At 43.5% G+C, this 18,174-nt stretch overlaps 1 long non-coding RNA gene across 1 annotated transcript; it reads left to right on the top strand.

Moving 5' to 3' along the window:
* Positions 1-12,035: 12,035 nt before the first annotated feature.
* Positions 12,036-13,660, top strand: LOC138798760 (uncharacterized). The gene is made up of 4 exons (XR_011364151.1): positions 12,036-12,238; positions 13,135-13,186; positions 13,368-13,434; positions 13,540-13,660. It is a non-coding gene; the product is annotated as an uncharacterized lncRNA (long non-coding RNA).
* The last annotated feature ends 4,514 nt before the right edge of the window (positions 13,661-18,174 follow it).

Raw genomic sequence — 18,174 nt, 5'->3', positions numbered from 1 at the left:
CCAGTATTGCCGCAGATTTCGCTGCAGAACCCACAGCGTGAAAATCCCAGTGATATGGTATGGTGAATGCACCCTAAGGTTTTGTTTACAAAATGTAAAATAAAGGGAGAATATGACTGTAATTTTGAGGTATAAATAGGGACGTATTTTCAATATAATAATGCACTCCATTGAAGTCAACAGGACATTGGTCAGCAGTGTTAATTACAGTTGTAATTGATAACGACCATCCGAATAATGAACATGCTCATTAATTACCACCTGCTTTTCCAAAATATAGACTTTTTTTTCATGTGTTTACACATTGTTTAATTTTCACTCAAAATTACGATTATATTTGGCTTTTATTTTAAAGTTTGGGCGCCTAGGCTCAGACTGACGTCCTTTTGACAGTGTGTAAACATAGCCCAAGGGTATTATTCCACAAAGCGATTTTTCGACAATCAACTATTAACGATAAACAAACTCAGGCAACCGCTGGGGCGTACAACCTAAAATCGTACACCCAATTACATGGAATGATGATCGTTACTTATGATTGTTATTGCTTTCGTCCTGTTGTTGCCATTGCGTTTGCAGCTACTGTGAACGACCGAACAATGTCTTATTACATGCAATCGATTTGCAAACGATCAACGATAAAAATAGGTCCAAATTCTATTAAACGACCAATGATTTCTCGTTGGTCGTTTAATCTCTGTCTGCTATTACACTAAACGATTATCATTTAAATCAGAACGATTTAATGATTTTTCGAACAACATTCCTTCCATGTAATACCACCCTAAGAAGGTCTTCCAGGATAAAACAATTGACAGCCTATCATGGTCAATGGTGGCAAATTAGGACTAAATATCTGTCAAAGGTGGATTTCTTGGGACCGTCACCTCACACTCGTACTATGTTGCTTAGTGCAACACAGCAATCTGTGCATCATGCCTATTGTAGCCTCATGAGGCTATGTTCACACTACGTATGATTCCGGCCGTAGTGTGAACCGCGAATATACGCACGTAGTTTTGAGGTTGATGCGTTCTCTTGAAAGTATACGATATACGGCCGCACAATGCACACTACGTATGAGCTTACGGCCGGATCTTGTACGGCGCCGTGAAAAATGAACACGACCATTGTTTGAGGACGGAAATGTTCCAACTCACGGCCATGGATTTCCATGCGGTCTCGTACGAAGTACTTATTTCAGCCAAATTGAACTTGATTTTTCCATCCAAAAGGTTCTGTGTGGTTTACTGGGCTGGGCGAAGATTTCCAAGTAAATGACCTGCCTCAGATCGCTTCGAAACAAGCTAGGGAAGCATAACTGTACTACGGGCGTATGTTAGCGGTGCGTACGTATCCGGCCGCATGTCTATTTTTCCCATGGCCGTAGTTTCAGCCGCACATGTATGGCTGCGTACGAACTACGGCCGTAATCGTATGTAGTGTGAACATAGCCTAATGGTGCGTTTACACAGGCAGATTTATCTGACAGATTTTTGAAGCCAAAGCCAGGAACCGACCATAAATAGGGAACGGGTCATAAAGGAAAACCTGAGATTTCTCCTCTTTTTAAATTCATTTCTGGCTTTGGCTTCCAAAATCTGTCAGATAAATCTGCCTGTGTAAATGCACCATTAGCCTAAAGTGTTTCCCCATCACCCATAACTAAATCCACATTAAAGCTGGGTTCACACTACCTATTTCAGTCAGTATTGCAACAAAAACCAGGAGTCGATTAAAAACACAGAAAAGATCTGTTCACACAATGTTGAAATTGAGTAGATGGCCGCCATATAACGGTAAATAACTGCCATTATTTCAATATAACAGCCATTGTTTTAAAATAACAGCAAATATTTGCCATTAAATGGCGGCCATCCACTCAATTTCAACATTGTGTGAACAGAGCCTTTCTGTGTTTTCAATCCACTCCTGGTTTTGGTTGCAATATGAGGACCACAATACTGACTGAAATATACGTAGTGTGAACCCAGCCTTATAATTGTTTTGTAGCATTTTCTTAACATCCACTTTGCAACTAGTTTATCTAATGTCACATTTCATATTGAAGGTATAGTGCTTTTGAATAAGTTTTGTCACTTATATTACTTGCCTGCCAACTTGTGCAAATACAGTTTTTCAACTTTTAAAAAGTTAATAAATATGGCTGTAGTCTATAGTAACCATGGCATCTTGAGAGTTTTTTTTTGTGTAGGTCCTTTCATGTCTCCAGTCCCCCCATTATCCCCAAAATGCAATCACTAGAAGGCAATATGTTATTGTGCCAGCCAGGGGCCTCTGAGGCTTCCATGGACTCCATGGAATCACAGACGTAACACTAGATAACTGTGCACAGTATTATGTCATAAACGTGGACTGTCGTAGGCACAGTAAAATAGGAGACAGGCAGTCTGAAAATACACTGCAATACACATAAGTTATTGCAGTGTACTGTATAAGCGAGCAGGTGAATGCATTTTAAAGCCCCCCCCCCCCCCCCCCCTAGAGGAATAGGAATATAGGAGAGGTCATTATCAAAATATCAAAATTAAAAATATAAAAAACAATCTCCCACATTAAAAATTAAAATCAAACGTCCAAAAAAATAAACTAAAAGCATAGGTAGTATTGCTGCATGTGGCAAATAGTGATGTCTCACCTGTAATTGCGTAATAACTTCATGACTAAATGTCTACAGAAATAATAACCCTCTATGCCTCGCAGCAACACCAAGGGGAGAAATTGTTTAAATGTTTGCTCTGTTGCAGTTCCTTAGAATTATTTTTGTTCTTTATGGAGAAAGCAGGTTATCAACCATATTATCATTGACACATTAAAAAAAAGGACGTTACTGTGTGCCTTGTGGGCGGAGGATGAGGGTGCACTAAGAATATAAAAGTGCAAGTGTGGTCACCTCACAGGTCTTCAGCTGAGATGAATGCAGTACTACACAATGAAGGGTAACATTGTGCTGACGCTTATAATCCTTGGTCTCAGCAGTAGAGGTAATTTCTTTGCTTTTCTATTGCATGTGATCTTTTACCTGCAAACTGAGGTAAGAACTATATGGAGATTTATAGATATATGGAGATAAAAATACCAATTAATTTCCACCTGCTTTTAAAAAATACCACCTATAACCAAATTCCCATTTTTTATTTTGTTGTGCAACATTTTACTTTGCAACCAATTTATCCAGATGCTTTTATGTCACGTTTCATATGGGAAAAGATTTGATTTAGTTTTGTGCCTCCCTAGTGATGTGCGGATATAACTTTTTTCACGCTTTGGCTATGTTCACACAACATAATTTTTATGATACGAACGAACGGCCATTGTTTTTAATTTACACAGCGAATGCAAACAAAGGCTGTAGTTCACACAATGTTTTGAACAACGGCTGTTGTTTGCTACTGCCATTAAAATAATGATCATGTCAATTATTTCTTGTCCATAGACTTCTATGCAATTTGCATTTAAAACAAAGGCCGTTGTTTGAGTGCCAAATAATGGCTGTTTATACAACGTGTGAACATAGCCTTTAACAAAAGTTTTTAAATAAAGAATATCATTAACACCTGTGACTAAATCTACTTATTACTTTTTGCAGATATATTTTGCAACAATTATATCTATTGCTGTATATTAGAGATGGAGGTTTTCTTACGTGCAGTCATAGTCCATGTCCAGGGTGTGATTGGACCAATCCTCTGACATCAAGACTACACAGATCATAGGCTAGTAGGAAGGAATGAGAGTGGCAAAGGGATCTGTCAATCACAACTAACTTATCCGTCTGCAGTGCAGAACAAGGTCAGCAAGAGAAGCAGACGGGTGTGGTGGAATCCAATCAACATTGCAAGGGAAGGAATAGAGCAGTGTTCAGACTAGTGCAAGACAACAAACATGTACTAAATCAGGGTCAACAAAGCATCCTCCACCATACTGCAGAGATGGATGCTGCTGCTGAAGGCTGCACAGGCACAGATGCTACACCACACAATATATTGCTGATAACTGTGTATTAGACTACTTTCTAGTTGATCCATTTAAGACATGGTCATGCAACACCACTGGCTCAATTCCCATCTTAAATATCAGGTGTGGGTTTTTTCCCCTAGGTGTGTTTTTTTGTACAACTGGTGTGGAAGTCTCATTTTGCTGGCAAATGGGTTAATAAAAGTTCTTTTGCTAAGTTGCACCAATATGCGGCAATATTCTTTCTGCAAAATGCATGGAAAATTATGCAAAATTGCTTTAGTAAATCATTAATAGTGATCCTTTTTAACTGAAATACTTACTGTGGTACTCCTGACAGAGGTAAAAATCCAGAGACAGCAGAGGGTGGTGGGAACGTAATAATGAAGGTATACTTACCCGCCCCGATGCTCCGGCAGCCACAGTGCCACCAGCTCTAGCCCCTAGCCAGTACAATTACTTACAATAAAAAATACAAATTATTGTTAACATAAACTTTAATTCACAACACAGTCTCTCAGCAGCACAAAAACTAAAAATAACCGTGCGTTCATGCCTCACCAAACCAGACCAGGTTGGCTTCAAAGTATCCAAAAGTATCCCCCCTATGTTAGCCCCCTTATAGATGGTCTCTCCCCCCTATGTTACCCCGCTTATAGATGGTCTCTCCCCCCTATGTTATCCCCTTATAGATGGTCTCCCCCCCTATGTTATCACCCTTATAGATGGTCTCTCCCCCCTATGTTAGCCGCCTTATAGATGGTCTCTCCCCCCTATGTTAGCCCCCTTACAGATGGTCTCTCCCCCCATGTTAGCCCCCTTATAGATGCCCCCCCCCCTCCCCCGGCTCTTGCTCGTCCTGTGTCCCGGCTGGCGCACGCATCATCACTGTGCCAGTCTGTGCCAGGGCTGGTACTTCCGGCAGAGAGAGCGTCTCTAACACATGCTCCCCCTGCCGGAAGTCTCTGCCGTCAGCGCACACTGACTCAGTGATGATTCGTGCGTCGGCCGGGACACAGGACGAGCAGGAGTCGGGGGCCAGGGTACCTCTTGTGACCGCAAGCGAATAACTGCTTGCGGTCACAAGAGGATGGGAGCAGTGAGGGCCCAGTCAGGTGACAGCATTGCTAGAGCGGCAGCGCTCGACAGTGACAGTGTGTTAACTGTGTGGGGGGATGGGGCCTACCGGAGGATCCTCCGGTCCTCCGATGGCCCAGTCCAATACTGACCGGGGACAGGGAATATGTCACAGCGGGCAGGGGCCCCCTAAGACGCAAGGGCCCTTGGGCAGCCACCTACCATGCCCAATGGGTAAGACAGCCCTTCTCCCACCTCCTGTTCAGACTTGCTAGTAAATCTGGTGTCTTTTTGAGGGGGCGGGGGGGTATGGTGGAATTGGTTAGGTCTGGTGTGCCTGTATTAAATGTGCCTAGACAATATGCAGACGGCTCTAATCATTGATACAATAAGGACATTTTTTACGTTTAAACATTTAAAAACCATGGAGAACGCGATTCAGACAATGTTTCTCCATGTAGAGAAATGTGTGTGGCCAAAAAGACTCTTCCCCACGCTTCCCAAGATGGGGCGTCTTCAGGTTTAGTGCCTAGGGCAGCAGCAGCTGTTAATACAGCCCTGCTCATAGGACTTTATACATGGGGCCACAGACCTACAAACTATTACCATAACTACTAAACCATTACCATAATATTCCCTATTGTATGTAAAACTTCAATCTTCTAATATTTGAGAAAAGTTTGTGTCCTGGATTATAGTGTGGGTTTTTATAAATAGCACCCAAGAGTCATCTGGCAATATGTTTTACATGGCATGCATGTGGATTCCTAACACCACGTTCACACGCATTGTACTGAATATTTCTTGCCTGAAGACATTTTCACATGACAGATTTTTTTCACCTTAAAAATTGATTGCAGATTCACAGCAGAAATCTGAGCTATACTGTTGGGTTTCTGCCATGTATTTTCTCTCTCTATGACACAGATTTTGCCTCACTTTTGGATGAGGATGTATCCCTATTCAGAAAACCTGTTGAATATTCTGGCTTATCGATGCAGTGACATGTGGGTTACTTTTTAACCCCTTCAAGACCGAGCCCTTTAATGCCCGGATGTCCGTGTCAAATTGATGCAACGCTTTTATTTTTCCACCTACAGGACTGGTTGGGGTGTCATTTTTTACACCATGATCTCTAGTTTTTATTAATATCATATTGGTGTAACAGACAATTTTTTAGCACTTTTTATTATTATTTATCTAATATAAAATTTTAAAAAATCAATCTTGCCCCCCCCCCCCCCCCTTTACACCGTTCACCGCGCGGGAACAATAATGTTATATTTTAATAGATCTGACAATTCTGCACGCTACGCTATATATTAGGTTTACTTACCTCTTTTTATATTTTTAGTTTTATAATGGTCAGGTGGGTTTATAAGGGTTTTTTAAATACTTTTTAAAACTTTTTTTATGACACTTTTTTTTTCACTGTAAAACATGCAATCATTAGATTGCATATACTGATCTATGCTATGCCATAGCATAGCATAGATCAGTGTTATCGGTGATCTGTGCATAGAGCCTGCCTGAGAGCAGACTCTATGCATGGAGCTTGTCCTGTCCCTGAGTACCTTAAATGTCTCGATTGCTATAGATCGCGGCGTTTATAAGGGTTGTTTTAATACTTTTTATTATAAGGTTTGTTATTATAAGGGTTATATATCATTAAAAGGGTTGTTTTAATACTTTTTAAAACTTTTTTTATTACACTTTTTTTCACTATAAAACATGCAATCATTAGATTGCATGTACTGATCTATGCTATGCCATAGCTTAGATCAGTGTTATCAATGATCTGTGCATAGAGCCTGCCTGAGAGCAGACTCTATGCATGGAATGCCAATCCAACAGGACGGAGGTAAGTGACTTCCCCCCGCCCGTCAAACGGGGTCCCGATCACTCAGTGACAGGAGCTTGTCCTGTCCCTGTGTACCTTAAACATCTTGATTGCTGTAGATCGCAGCATTTAAGGGGTTAATGAGAGGCAGCTGTGTGATTGCAGCTGCCCCTCATTATCCCCAGCTTCCGGGACATTGATATGTGCGGGACCGCTCTCACTGCAGCGGTCCCAAACACATCAGTCAGCCCCTGAAGTCAGGAAGATAAACATACATTCCTACTGCATGGGGTATGTGCAGTAGGAACATATATCTACGTATTACTGTCGTGAAGGGATTAATGGTGTGGATTTCTATTGAAACCAATGGGACACAGATTGCTGGCAATTTGACACTGAGTATGTTCACACTGAGTAAAAGCGCGGAATTCCACCTGCCTCAGTGTCTCTATGGGATGGCTTGCGCTCCTCCATTCCTGCCACTCTCCGCTCAAAGAATTGACAAGTCAATTCTTTGAGCAGGAAGTGATGAAAGCGGAGGGTCGCCAGTCATCCCATAGAGACATTGTGTGACACCGAGGCAAGCAGGCTTCCACGGCAAAGAGCTCCACCGCAGAATTTTGCCACTTTTACTCAGTGTGAATGGGCCCTAAGTACTCATAGACTGAGTAATGCAATCTGTATAAAAAAATGTTGTTGTATCCTTATAGGTAAGGTGGAAGACAAGTCAGAATAAGTAGTCTTTATATTATATTACTAGATATTATAATAAAATGTTCACGAATGAAACTTATGTGACGTATTTTCTATTAATTTCAGAGCAAGTATTTTGCATTCCGCTGCTTGACCCCAAAATATGTAAGTTACCTGACATTGTCCACATTTTCTTTGTAATATTCTTGGCTTGTACAGTGATCAGACAGAAATGAAGTTGTACAGAAACAAACAGGAAATTATGGTGGCTTCTCCAGTCTGTAGGATAAAGGCAGATAAGACTGAGTTCCACAGTAGAAAAGGATTGACTACAGCACATATATACAGTGAACAGAGCCAGAGATTGTGCGCTGTTCATTGTGCAATGGTAGTGTCCGACTATTGCTGCTCAGCACCCAATCACTTAAATGTGAGCTGAGCTGCAGTAACCCAAAGCCACCATTGCATAATTAACTATGCACAGCTTTTGGCGTCATTCAATGCGTATGTGCTGGAGCCGAGCCTCACCTAAAGAGCCAGTAGGACTTTACTGATCGGGCATTGATGGCCTACCCAATCCCCTTATCCCTTTTAATGCAGCAAACTTAATTTATCTTTCAAGTGGCAACTGGCTAATATCTGAATGCTGCATATGCTTTTAGAAATTATAAATATATTTTTTCTGGAATCTGTTTGAAACCATTTCTTAAGCAAACTAAAATTCAATGTTTGAAATTCAAACAGATAAAAAAATAAGGTGGGGGAGCAGCCTGATAAGTGATTTTTCTCTATGAACAATAGTGCTAGCCTAGTCAGTGCAGTGCAGGCTTTTACCAGCACTATATTGTAGTATAGCGGAGAGGAATATGCACTGTGCTGTGGGTGGCCAAAGAAGTAAGGGAGGAAGTAACAGTTTGTGTACTACTGGCAGATATGTATGTATATGTATGTACACCATGGGGGAGTATCTCAGTGACTCAGTAATAGCAAAGATAGCACTAAAAAAACCTTGTCATCACTATGAAGGGTTAATCTAACAGAACTATGCAGGTTTATAGAATATTTTAAACAGATATAGTTTATGTACAGATGATCCATCTACAGTATCTATTGTTCATTGTAGGTAAGAAATGTATCATCTTGACTCTGTTACTGACAATAACATTTGACATCTCATAAAATATTTTCATTTCATCGCAGTGACTGCATCATGTACTACAACAGCCAGGGCCATAACTGAATCCTTTGCGGTGTAAGAATTTCTGCAAATTTAGCTATTTTTAATTTTCACAAGTTCATTAGCTTACTTGTTGCAAAATCATATTTGTATTTTTTTTTTATATTTGTTAGTGTGGTGTGTCCAGCTGAGTGTCTAATCAATGGAAGATCTGTTTGGGGAACTGACCGTTACACAGATGTAAGATTAAATGAATGAATAACTGCATAAACCTTGTAGACAAAGGTGTAAAATATTAATGTATCAGATGTTTATACATTACTGCTTCCATGATATCTCTTAGGATTCTTCCATTTGCCGAGCGGCTATCCATGCTAGAATAATATCCAATGCTGGAGGTCAAGTCACAGTGCAAAAGTTACCAGGTCTGTCCAGTTATTCTGGATCCACAAGGAACGGAATTACTAGCATCAACTATGGATCATGGTGTGGATCTTTTACATTTGCTAACTCCTCAAAACCAGTGGAACCCACACAAGAAATACCATCAGGGGCTCCAGGTACTGTAAAAATATTTTTCTGCAAGAGTAAGGGTCCTATCACATGGGACAATTTTGAACTGAACAGATCGATATCGATCTATGTAACAGGGCCAAAGATTAGGGAAAGAAAATTGAAAATACTCATTAACTGACTGCATTGTTTTAAACTGCAGTGATAAATACAGTGGGGCAATGTTATTAAACAAAAGGTGGAAGGATATTGGTATAATGAATATTTCTGCATATAATGAATAATGCATCCAAAGAAGAAATGAAACATCTACAAATGAATGTGTTCTGTGGATCTCCAAGGTCGCTTCTGGTGATAGACTAGTAGTGTGAGGGAACAACACAAAAAGATGGAAAACAAAACCAAAACTGTGAACAGGCAAGAGAAAGAACACTACCCAGGGTCAAAACCTTGAAGGCATCAGTGTAATCAAAATAGCAGGCAAAGGGTACTCAGTAATAAGTCCAAAATAAACAGCCAGGAGAACACAAGTAATCTAGAAATTGGATTTATAGTATAATCCAAATCAGTAACTAGAGTTGCTAGAGTTAATAGAACAGAAATAGAGATATGAACCTAACCAGAATCACAATCTTTAAGTGTCAGAGCCTGTTTTAAATTTCCAGCCCAGACTAATGATTGGACCCTAAACGTCCTGATTGGCTAGCCAGAATCCTGCTCCACACTGATGAGGGGCAACACCCTGAAACAGCTGTATGTGGATGGTTACCTGGCCTTGGTTTTTCCCTTGTCATTACATTGACTTATAGGTCCACTTAATAAGGTTTTGGTGGTTTCCCTACAGGAGCCACCCCTTGGCTGGGTCCTTCTTGGAGGGATATCTGGCTAGTCTTGTGTTTCGAGACTCTTAAATGAGGCTCCACAGGCTTTTTTTGCATATTCATATTTCCCAGGGAGCAATGCACCTAGGATTTCACTGTATTGAGTGCTTTAACCAGCAGCCCACAGTGTTATCTTTGGCTGGTCTCCCTGAGATCAGTGTTCTGATTGGCTTGGTATCCCTGGCTCTTAATTAGGTGACCAGCCCAGCTGGTGGCCATGGCAGTGCTAGTATCCTTTCTCCTGGCATGGCCACTTAGAATGAAGCAATAGAAACCAGCTCTTTTGCAGTTTGGCATGACAAACAGGTACATTGAGGACAAATTGACAGTCCTTTGCTTAATTTTCAATTTAGCCTCCATTAACTTATAGTATATATAGTAAATTTGCTCTAAAATAAAAAAATAAAATGATCCATTGACCAAACCTAGCAATGTGAATGGTCTAAATTAGCTTATCACAACTGCTGGCCAATGTACAGTACGTCTTTAAATGGGGGTCTGTGCTGTTCTATAAGCCCAACATTACACCAACCAGTCGGTCAAGAGAGAACCTTGTGCATTTCCTTAATGTTAAAGCACAAATAATCTATACATTAATATTTACTTTAAATAAAAAAGCAATACTCTAATAACTAATGTTCTCATTTTACTATAGTGACAGCATCATGTACAACAACAGCCAGGGAAATACCAGGATCCACTGCAGAGTAAGACTTCCTCCATATTTACCTTTTTTTCCCCAAAAACTTAATTTAATAAGGTTTACTTTATATATATATATTTTTTTTTTTATTTCTTAGTGTCATATGTCCAGCTGATTGCCTAACCCAAGGAGGATCTGTTTGGGGAACTGATACTTATACTGATGTAAGATCAAACTAAAATAAAAACTACATAAGCTTTTTGGGAAAAAAAAAGTGTAAATAATGTAGAAGCCTAAATATTACTGTATCCATATTTTTTTTTAGGATTCTTCAGTTTGCCGGGCAGCTATCCATGCTGGAATAAGACCCAGTGCTGCAGGCCACATCAAAATACAGAAGACCGCAGGTCAGTCCAGTTACTCTGGATCCACAAAGAACGGGATCATTACTATCAACTATAGCGAATGGTCTGGATCTTTTATATTTGGTACCCTTCCAAGTCCAGTGACTCCAGAACCCGCTAAAGAGACAACACAAAGGCCTCCAGGTATTCTACAATAGTTCATGTTTTCTAGCAATTTTTTTTTAAGATTTTTATTTTTTATATTTTTAAATTCACCAAGCATAAGGAGAAATACAAATGGCTTAAAGGGAACCGATGTATACAGCTCCTGCAGCTGCCGCGGCATGTAAGCTCTAAGGTTGTCTGGAAAACATAGACTTTGAATTTTCATTTTAAAGATGACAGTAAATGCTATTTTTGTTGGGGGGGATAAATTATATAGGTATTATTGGGTATTATGGGTATTATTGGGTAGAATAATACCTCTATATAACTATGTGTCTAAAATGCAATACACCTGTTTCCATTTTATGTTCTAGCAACAGCAACTTGTACAACAACTGCAAGAGAAATAACAGGATCTTCCGCAGAGTAAGAAATCCTCTAAAATCTCTTAAGGTGATAGGGATGATTACTAGAGTTATTTATATTAAAAAAAAATCCATCTCCTGATATTTTTTTCTTTTTCTGAAATGACTTAATATTAGTGTTACCTGTCCAGCTGGCTGTCTTACAAGTGGAGGAAATGTTTGGGGAACAAATACCTATACAGATGTAAGATGAAACTCAAAATATATATTTTTGGGTTCTTAAAAAAACAATGGTTAGTTATACTATAAAAATTTGATGTATTATCTGTCAATGATTTCTCTTAGGACTCTTCAATCTGCCGAGCAGCCATCCATGCTGGCATTATACCCAGTACTGGAGGCAAAGTCACAGTGCAGAAGACACCAGGTCAGGCCAGTTACACTGGATCTACAGGGAACGGGATTACTACCAACAACTATGGAGCATTTTCTGGATCCTTTATATTTGGTAACGCTCCAAGCCCAGTAACAACAGTGCCACCAGAACCCACAAGGCCTCAAGGTAATCTACAATAGTTTATGTTTGTTAGGGCAAAAATATAATTAGTGACCACCTGAATTAGTTAACACTAATTGTACAGGTTGATAAAAAAAAGATGCAGTAGGGAAACACCCAAGACCTCTATCTATAAGGCTGGGTTCACACATCGTGTGACACCGGCTGTTCTGTGACCCGGCCTTGTCGGTGTCAGAACGGCCGGTGTCAGTGAAGATCATCCCGGCTGGTACTGCAATATTGGCCGGATGATCATCATTTCTATTGAATTAGGATGCAGGCGCATCTGTGTTCACCTGCATTCCAATTTGCCGGAGCCGCACTCTCCATAGCGCCCGCACAAAACTGACATGTCAGTTGTCTGTGCAGCCACTTGGGATCCCGGCCAGAGCGTATACTATGTGTATACACTCCGGCCAGAATTTCCTCTGACTACAGCACAATGTAAGTTTAGTAGTGATGAGCGAATAGTGAGATATTCAAATAGTAGTGATATAGTAGGGATATAGTGAATATCCCGCGAATATTTGAATATTCGATCGAATATTCGATCCTATTAAAGTCCATGGGAACAAGTATTCGATTAGTGAAAAGCATCTATTTGACCATTTGGATGGTAAAACCGGAAGCTGGGGGATTTGAACGCTTATCAAATATTTGTCGAATATTCGCGGGATATTCGTACGAATATCAAATATTCGAATATCTCACTATTCGATCGAATATCTATTCAATCGAACAGTATTCGCTCATCACTAAAGTTTAGTATTAACCACAGCAGTTGTTGTAAATCGGCAACAACGACCGTGATTAATACTAAACTTACGTTGTGTGAACATAGCCTAACAACTGGTGACAATACTGCCATATGACATCTCATACTGTTTCCCTTTCTGTTGCAGTGACGGCAACTTGTTCAACAAATGCAAGAGAAATAACAGGATCATTTGCAGAGTAAGGAATCCTCTAAGATCTTATAGGATGATGATGACTTTTGTTATTATTATTATTAGTAGTAGTAGTAGTAGTAGTAGTAGTAGAAGAAGAAATAGTAAATTCACAGCAAAAAAAAGCTTTTCTATTTTTTTTTTTTTGCATATTTTATTTGTTAAATATATATATTTTTTTTATATAGAGTTACCTGTCCAGCTGGCTGCTTTACAACTAGAGGAAACATTTGGGGAACAACTACCTATACAGATGTAAGATAAAGCATTAATTTGATATTTTTGTTTCTTTAAAAAAAAAAAAGAAGGATAATAATATTGTAAAAACATCATGTATTATCTGTGAAATATTTCCTTTAGGATTCCTCCATTTGCCAAGCGGCTATCCATGCTGGCGTTTTATCCAGTAATGGAGGCACAGTCACAGTGCAAAAGACGCCAGGTCAGGCCAGTTACACCGGATCTACAGGGAACGGAATTACTAGCAACAACTATGGACCATGGCCTGGTTCTTTTAGTTTTGGTAATGCTCCAGGCCCAGTACCAACAGTACCACCAGAACCCACAAGACCTCAAGGTATTGTACAATAGTTTGTTGGGACAAAAAATAATAAGTGACCACCTTAATCCCTCAATCCTATAAGCACTTGACTAAAATCTCTATAGCTAAAAAAGGAGGTAAAACTTTACTAAACAACTGCCTTATCTTCATAGAGAGAGGGACAGTGGGGCTAAAGGATGACAGAACCTGTCGCCCCCCATGCTTGCTTAACCCTTTAAGGACGGGGCCAATTTTCATTTTTGCGTTTTCGATATTTCCTCCTTGTGTTTAAAAGGCCATAGCACTTGCATTTTTCCACCTAGAAACCCACATGAGCCCTTATTTTTTGCGTCACTAATTGTACTTTGTAATGACAGGCTGAATTTTTGCATAAAGTACACTTCAAAACCAGAAAAAAATTCAAAGTGTGGTGAAATTGAAAAAAACAAAACAAAACGCATTTCTTTTATTTGGGGGGTATTTGTTTTTACGCCATTCGCCCTGGGGTGAAACTGACTTGTTGTTCATGTTTCTCAAGTCGTTACAATTAAAACGATATATAACATTTATAACTTTTCTTTTATCTGATGGCCTGTAAAAAATTCAAACCATTGTTAACAAATATATGTTCCTTAAAATTGCTCTATTCCCAGGCTTATAACGCTTTTATCCTTTGGTCTATGGGGCTGTGTCAGGTGTCATTTTTTGCGCCATGATGTGTTCTTTCTATCGGTACCTTGATTGCGCATATGCGACTTTTTGATAGCTTTTTATTACATTTTTTTCTGGATTTGATGCGACCAAAAATGCACAATTTTGCACTTTGGGATTTTTTTGCGCTTACGCTGTTTACCGTGCGAGATCAAGAACGTGATTAAATAATAGTTCGGGCGATTACACATGCGGAGATAGCAAACATGTTTATTTATTTACTTTCATTTAAAACATGGGAAAAGGGGGGTGATTCAAACTTTTATTAGGGGAGGGGGCTTTTTACTAATAACAATACTTTTTTTTTTTTTTACACATATACTAGAAGCCTCCCTGGGGGACTTCTAGTATATACATTTTGATCTCTCATTGAGATCTTTACTTTATACTTATACAGCAAAGATCAATGAGATCGGCACTCTTTTACCTTCGGCTGCTGCACCCGAAAACAAAACGAATGCCGAGCCGGGGTCGGCGCCATCTTGGAGCAGACCCCGGCGGGCACCACACACGGAGATCGCTCCTCCGGGACAACGTCCCGAAGGAGCGATCTCCTCCACTAGAGACCAGGGAACGGCTGCCTCCGGTAATCGGAGGCAGCTGTCAACTTTGACAGCTGCCTCCGATTACCTGATTAGCGGGCACGGCGATCAGACCGTGCCTGCTAATAGTCGCGGTCCCGGGCTACGCGCGGCACCCGGGAACGTGGCGGTTCAGAGCGGGGTTGCCGCTCGGGTACGTCATATGCAGGGGCGGGATGGGCCGGGGGGCAGGGTGGCATCTGCCCCCCTGGCCAGTCTTCCTCAAGACAGTATGGGGCCGCACAGCTGCCACTCACTGACAGCTCGTTGAAGGTCTCAGGGCCGCCCTGCAGCTTCTAACCGCCCCAGCGCTCTTTTCTCTGACACCTAAGAGTGCTGGAGGGCCGGTCTGTGCTGTGGGCCGCCGCTGAAGCTCCGCCCCCACCACGCCGTCAAGCCCCGCCCCCTCAGCAGACCCCTATGCTTTTAACTAAAGCCTATGAGGCTTATAGTTAAAAGCAAACTGCTGCTCTTTCTCCCTCCGGCCACTAGAGGCCGCTCTGTCCCCCCAGCTGTCACTCCTACAGCCTGGATAGAGGAGCCGGAAGAGAAGATGGTGGTCTGCACTCTGCAGGGAGCCAGGTAACATCTGTACAGGGGAGACCTACACAGCATCCCCTGCAGCCCCCCCATACACAGTATCCCCTGCAGCCCCCCCATACACAGTATCCCCTGCAGCCCCCCCATACACAGTATCCCCTGCAGCCCCCCATACACAGTATCCCCTGCAGCCCCCCCATACACAGCATCCCCTGCAGCCCCCCCATACACAGTATCCCCTGCAGCCCCCCCATACACAGTATCCCCTGCAGCCCCCCATACACAGCATCCCCTGCAGCCCCCCCATACACAGTATCCCCTGAAATCCCCCCATACACAGTATCCCCTGAAACCCCCCCATCCCCCCATACACAGCATCCCCTGCAGCCCCCTCCATCCCCAGTATCCCCTGCAGCCCCCCCCATACACAGTATCCCCTGAAATCCCCCCATACACAGTATCCCCTGAAACCCCCCCATCCCCCCATACACAGTATCCCCTGCAGCCCCCTCCATCCCCAGTATCCCCTGCAGCCCCCCCATACACAGTATCCCCTGAAATCCCCCCATACACAGTATCCCCTGAAACCCCCCCATCCCCCCATACACAGTATCCCCTGCAGCCCCCTCCATCCCCAGTATCCCCTGCAGCCCCCCCATACACAGTATCCCCTGCAGCCCCCCCATACACAGTATCCCCTGCAGCCCCCCATCCCCAGTATCTCCTGCAGCCCCCCAAACACAGCATCCCCTGCAGCCCCCCCATACACAGTATCCCCTGCAGCCCCCCATACACAGCATCCCCTGCAGCCCCTGCAGCCCCCCCATACACAGTATCCCCTGCAGCCCCCCATACACAGCATCCCCTGAAGCCCCCCCATACACAGCATCCCCTGCAGCCCCCCCCATACACAGTATCCCCTGCAGCCCCCATACACAGCATCCCCTGCAGCCCCCCCATACACAGCATCCCCTGCAGCCCTCCCATACACAGTATCCCCTGAAACCCCCCATCCCCCCATACACAGTATCCCCTACAGCCCCCTCCATCCCCAGTATCCCCTGCAGCCCCCCCATACACAGTATCCCCTGCAGCCCCCTCCATCCCCAGTATCCCCTGCAGCCCCCCCATACACAGTATCCCCTGAAATCCCCCCATACACAGCATCCCCTGCAGCCCCCCATCCCCTCACACACAGCCTCCCCCCCATTCCCCCCCACAGACAGCCTCTCCTGCATCCCCCCATCCCCACACACACAGCATCCCCTGCAGCCCCCCATCCCCCCACAGCATCCCCTGCAGCCCCCATCCCCCCACACACAGTATCCCCTGAAGCTCCCCCATTCCCCCCCCCCCCACAGCATCCCCTGCAGCCCCCCATCCCCAAACACAGCATCCCCTGCAGCCCCCCATCCCCACACACAGCATCCCCTGCAGCCCCCCATCCCCCCACAGCATCCCCTGCAGCCCCCATCCCCCCCACACACAGTATCCCCTGAAGCTCCCCCATTCCCCCCCCCCACAGCATCCCCTGCAGCCCCCCATCCCCAAACACAGCATCCCCTGCAGCCCCCCCATCCCCAAACACAGCATCCCCTGCAGCCCCCCATCCCCACACACAGCATCCCCTGCAGCCTCCCCATCCCCCCCACACACAGCATCCCCTGCTGACCCCCATCCCGACACACACAGCATCCCCTGCAGCCCCCCATTCCCACACACACAAATAGCAGCCCCCATATCCCTCACACACACAGAGCATCCCCTGCAGCTCCCCCATTCCCCCCACACACAGCATCCCCTGCAGCCCCCCATCCCCCCACACACAGCATCCCCTGCAGCCTCCCCCCCACACACACAGCATCCCCTGCTGACCCCCATCCCCACACACACAGCATCCCCTGCACCCCCCCCATCCCCCCCACAGCATCCCCTGCAGCCCCCCATTCCCACACACACAAATAGCAGCCCCCATATCCCCCCCCACACACAGAGCATCCCCTGCAGCTCCCCCCCCCCATCCCCACTCCACAGTATCCCAGGGCTATCCACTCCCTTCCCCCCACCAACCAAGGGAAGCAGCCACACAGGATCAGAGGAGGACAAAGCAGGAACCAGGACAGATGAGAACTACAACCCCCACCATGTCCTCCTAACAGTTCATGGTGGGAGTTGTAGTTTTGCAGTCTGTGGACATTGAGGTGCAGGACTACAACCCCCATCAAGCCCTATTGGCAAATCATAAAGGGAGTTGAAGTTCTGCAACAGATTAGAGGTTGACACAGTATAGGAGGGGGGAGCAGTGGCATAGTAGTACTACATCCCCCAGCATGGTGTATAGCAGTGCTTCTCAATTCCAGTCTTCAGGCCTCACCAACAGGTCATGTTTTGAGGATATCCCAAACAAAGGACACCTGTGATAATACCTGATGCGCCGAGTATGATTATATCACCTGTGATATACTAAGGAAATCCTCAAAACATGACCTGTTGGTGAGGCCTGAGGACTGGGATTGAGAAGCACTGGTATATAGGGTAGGCTGTACAACTACATCTCCCAGCATGATCCTCTGATGCTTTGGTAGAACTACAGTATGTGTGTATGTTGCTTTGTTTACTATG

This window comes from Dendropsophus ebraccatus, chromosome 8 (assembly GCF_027789765.1).
Source record: "Dendropsophus ebraccatus isolate aDenEbr1 chromosome 8, aDenEbr1.pat, whole genome shotgun sequence".
Lineage (NCBI taxonomy): Eukaryota > Metazoa > Chordata > Amphibia > Anura > Hylidae > Dendropsophus > Dendropsophus ebraccatus.
Note: the sequence above shows the minus strand (reverse complement) of the source record. Positions and strands in the feature narration are given on the sequence as shown.